General features: G+C 47.2%; 1 pseudogene across 1 annotated transcript; it reads left to right on the forward strand.

Annotated features, from left to right (window-relative positions):
- The first annotated feature begins 4,106 nt into the window (after window positions 1-4,106).
- On the forward strand, window positions 4,107-4,893 carry LOC105812151 (annotated as a pseudogene). Its single transcript, XR_001137599.1, has one exon. The product of XR_001137599.1 is annotated as a 40S ribosomal protein S6 pseudogene (transcript).

Below are 4,893 nucleotides of genomic sequence, written 5' to 3' on the forward strand. Positions count from 1 at the left end.
ATGTATCTACAACTTGTCAGTAATGTACCTGTTGCAAAAAGCAAAGCAAATGCAGCTGGATCCTGACTCCAGGTTTTCATTAATGTACATCATAAGGACGACCAACGCCATCGGTGGGTTTGGGAGTTGGTTTGTTGCTGTTTGCAAAAAGCAGCAGCTGAAAAATCACATGAAGAAGACAGGAATATAAGGCTCTGATTTGTTCTTAGTTTATGGGTATTTATTCAAATGCTCAAAGAAGTGGGGATGAAATCTTGAAGCCCAAAACTCAAATTATTTCTACTCCAGGACAGTGAGGTTTCCTCGTGATCCCAAATCATTACTGTAGAACAAAAGAACAACAAGAACCACTCAGCAACTACCATTTATGTTCCAAAATGGGCTCTTAACACTCAGGCAAGTTTCAAAAGCCAAAGGCTTTGATTTTTAAGAACCCAATTTTGGGAAACATAAAAATAAGCTAAAATTTTCTAGCCCAAAGTTGGGCTACATTGACATAGGACCTGTTACATTACATCCTATTCTGGTAAGTGGGACTTTATGGATGTGGTCACAGTGCCAGCCCCATGGAAGATGGTTCGTGGAGAGGCTGTCTTCAGGGCCGTCCTCTCCTGCGAGAAAGAGTGCTTGCGGAGAAGGGGAGATTGAAGCGGGTAGGGGTGGAGATTAGGTGAAAAGAGATACGCTCTGAAGGGCGCCTCGTGGGGTGGTGCCGCATTTGTGCACACACAGAAACCACACACGCTTCCCACCTTGGACCTCGCCCTCCAGAGGAGTCCCCTGCAATAGTCACCACCTTCTTCTGCCCCCGAATCCTGTGAAGGTCAGGGGGAAGCAAGAAGGGTCTCTGCAATGGCAGTTTGGCAAATCTAGATCAGACCATCCTCCTTTCAGAGAGCGTGGGGGTGTCTGTGATCACAGCGCACTGCCACCCCTATTTGTTCAGACTTCGTGTGCGTCCGCCATGTCTTAACTTAAACTCCGGCCAACAGCTATGCCGCTCTACACAGCAGGGAGCTTCACCTTTATCTTAACCTACAAGGCTGGTACAATGTGAATGTATTACATATTTCCCCCAAAATTATATAAAGACATGAAACCCCTATAGTATTAAGCGGCATCAAGGTACAAAGTTATTTATACATATCTTTAGTAGAACAGTTCTCACATTATGCAGGAATTTCTGTGTTTACATGTCTGTCTCCCCGACTAGACTATGAGCACTTTAAGTGTCAGGATCATTTTTGCAGGAAAACAGTACAATGACTGACACATTATTCAATTAATATTTGATCAATAAATGAACAAATGTACACGTGTCCCAGGACAATATAGCTAAAAGCCCGGATTCTGAGGTCGGACCACCTGAATTCTAATTCCAGCTCCACCCTTACCAGCCATGTAAGCTTGCTCAAGCTAACCTCTCTATTCAGTTTTTGATTCCTGATATATGTTGGAATATCCATGCTATATACTTCATAGAATACATGTCCCTGACACAAAGTAAATAACCAATATTATTACTATTATCATTGAAATCTAGAATATCCAGCCACTATGGCTACTATGGCTACCAAAGGATTCCAAACATTTAATCCCCAACTCAAGTGAAGAAAACCTCCTTTCCTAAGACTTCATTCCATAAGCTAAGGCACGATTCCACGGCCTTCCAGAAAGCGAGAGCGTTCCAGGCACAGGTGGCAGCGAACGGCCGCCTTTCATCTCCACTGAGGACCAGCTGAGAGTCGCAAAGACACATGAGTGATCTGGGTGGAAAGGATTGGGAATAGCTTCTTAACGTTTGAGGGTGTGGAAACCTAGGCTGAAACCCTAAGGGAAAACACGGAATCCCCCTCTCTTGAGATTCTTAAAAAATTGAATAGCTAACCACCTCCCTCTAAGACAGGTAGGGGCCAGGAAAGCATCTCGTGCTAAAATAAGCAGTTTGCACAGGTCAGTCGAGTTTGAGTTAAACTGCTGTTGACCTTGTTCCAGAGAAGTGCTATTACCTGGGGACATGAAAATATATAATAAAAAGGAAGAAAGTATGGGAAGCAGATTCCGCTAGGTAGTGCGATTGTAATGCAAACATTCTAATGTGCTGCTAATCCTTGTTCAAAATAACTTGAAATCTCATTAAGAAACCATTTCTGGAGGAGCTGAATGGATGATGCCCTGGTATAAGAACGTCACGAAAGCAGGTGGCCGTTGAGGTCACATTTAGGGGCCACCTCGGCTAAGCACCCAGCACCCTGTTGCTTGCAGATGATGCTACATGCAGTTTCCAGCTTAAGACAGCAAGTAGAAGAGGGGGGAAGTCACCGAGAAACTCATGTGAGTGGAGAGACCCAAATGACGCATCTCTTATTCTTCTCAAGCACGAGAGTGTTTTGCATATTCCCTCCTGGGTGGAAAATATTCTGATTTTAGTGAAGAGGCCGGTGCGGTCTCTTGCTCCTCTTCGTGGTTGCTCAGAGGAAGAGACCAAAAAGAAAGAAGGTTTCTAGGGGGGCAAGAAAAGCTGGCAGAGGCTTTGATCCGGGGCAACCCGAAGCCTGAGTGAAGGCGGAGGGGACTAGAGCACACACAGGCGACAGAGGGATCGAGGCTCATCGGCAGTTCTGGAGCCATCTGGGCCGGGACAGTGAGTGACGTGTGACAGAGACACTGAAGGGGAATTTAACAGTTTGTTCTCTCAATTAATCATTGCACATTAAATGTTCCGATATCGCTATTAAAGTATTTGCATGTAGCAGAATCACAAATTTGCACACGACCACTCAGTTTTTCAAGGAAAATGTGGTTTCTGTGTTCCCTGTAACTGATCTATTCTTCCTCCGAGCTTGTACCCTAGTAAGGAGCAGGGGGAAAACAAACCTGCCAATCAACGATATGTCGGGCTCTCCCCTTTTAAAGTGCCGTTTGGTAACTCCTTTTTTTAAAGAGAGAGAAAATTCTCTTCATTCCCTCTCCCCAGCGGGCGGGGGCTGATGGGAAGAGGCTGCGGCCCAGACGGCAGGCCCTGGTCCTTGCTGGTGGCTGGTCCGGCCCAGACCCAGCCTGTTGTCTTCGGGGATACTGCTGGTCCCGTCTGGCCTTTTAGGACCCTGTGCAATTATTCCCTGCTGGAGTCCACACCGCACCCGGCTGCGGGGAGCTTGGGGATCTGGCCATCCCCAAAGTCAAGCGCTGTGGCTTCTGTCACACTGGACAAGTTTCCGAGCCAAAGCTGGCTTCTCCTCAAGTCTTGCAGCCTCCCCAGGCTACGGAAGAGGAAAAGGTCACTAGCCCGATGCACTCTCTCTCCCGGCAGTGTCTGTCACAGCCTGCTCTAGTCCCCAAGCTTCCACCTTATAAAAGGAGGAAAAAATCGTTTCCCCTTATATCTGCACTTGCTTTGTTTCGCCACACCTGGTTTAAGCAGCTGCAGCTGCAAAGTGACCGCGACCTTTGCAACGCCCCCGCCATTGCCCGGACCACACTGATAGACTTCAAGTGTGACCCCATTTCCTCAGGCCCTTCCTGGACCTACCTTTCCTGACCGATGAGCAACGGGACGCGTTTCCACCAAGCACGCACAGATTTAGCCAGACACGTCCCATCACGAATTAGCATAAACAGCCACGAACCTCCTTCCTTTCTAGTGCGTGAAAACCCCTGATTTTTGCTCTTCAGAAAATGTGTTCACTGCTGTGTGTCCCCTTGTCTAGGTGGTGACTAAGCTCAGCGCTGGCTTCGCGGAGGACTGTCGCAGCCACTGGTTGTCATGCACAGGCCTGCAGGAGGAGGAAGTCTTTGCCTTCCTCCATGGTCCTCACTCTCCTCCTCTAAAGTGCCTCTTTTTGTGGGGCAGGACTTCCCCTTTGCCACTGTTCCAGGAGCACTAAGCCCCAAGCCTAGAAATGGCGGTTGAGGGGATGCAGGAAGAGAAACCAGCTTAGCAATAAGGACACATACTGAGAAGTATTTTACAATTACTATCCCTGTTATATATGTACGTAAAGAATGAAAAATCCATAGTAAAATCTGGTAGGCAAAAAAAGTCAAGATCGTACTTACTAGATTGCACGTTAATAATCAAAGACACTTAGAAAGTACAGTTGACCTCTTTTTCGTGGCGCCTCAGAGGTGACCAGCTGCTTCAGGATGAAGCTGAATATCTCCTTCCCAGCCACTGGCTGCCAGAAACTCATTGACGTGGACGATGAACGCAAACTTCGTACTTTCTATGAGAAGCGTATGGCCACGGAAGTTGCTGCCGACGCGCTGGGTGAAGAATGGAAGGGTTACGTGGACCGAATCGGTGGTGGGAACGACAAGCAAGGTTTCCCCATGAAGCAGGGTGTCTTGACCCATGGCCGTGTTCGCCTGCTACTGAGTAAGGGGCATTCCTGTCATAGACCAAGGAGAACTGAAGAAAGTGCAAATCTGTTCGGGGTTGTCTTGTGGATGCCAACCTGAGCGTGCTCAACTTGGTTATTGTAAAAAAAGGAGAGAAGGATATCCCTGGACTGACTGATACCACAGTACCTCGTCGTCTGGGGCCCAAAAGAGCTAGCAGAATCTGCAAACTCTTCAATCTGTCTAAAGAAGATGATGTCCGCCAATATGTTGTAAGGAAGCCCTTAAACAAAGAAGGTAAGAAACCTAGGACCAAAGCACCCAAGATTCAGCGACTTGTAACTCCACGTGTCCTGAAACATAAACGCCAGCGTATTGCTCTGAAGAAGCAGCGTACTAAGAAAAATAAGGAAGAGGCTGCAGAATATGCTAAACTTTTGGCCAAGAGAATGAAGGAGGCCAAAGAAAAGCGCCAGGAACAGATTGCCAAGAGACGTAGGCTGTCCTCTCTGAGAGCTTCTACTTCTGAGTCCAGCCAAAAATAAGATTTTT

The sequence above is a fragment of the Propithecus coquereli genome, unplaced genomic scaffold (genome assembly GCF_000956105.1).
Source record: "Propithecus coquereli isolate 6110/MARCELLA unplaced genomic scaffold, Pcoq_1.0 Scaffold246, whole genome shotgun sequence".
NCBI classification, from domain to species: Eukaryota; Metazoa; Chordata; class Mammalia; order Primates; family Indriidae; genus Propithecus; species Propithecus coquereli.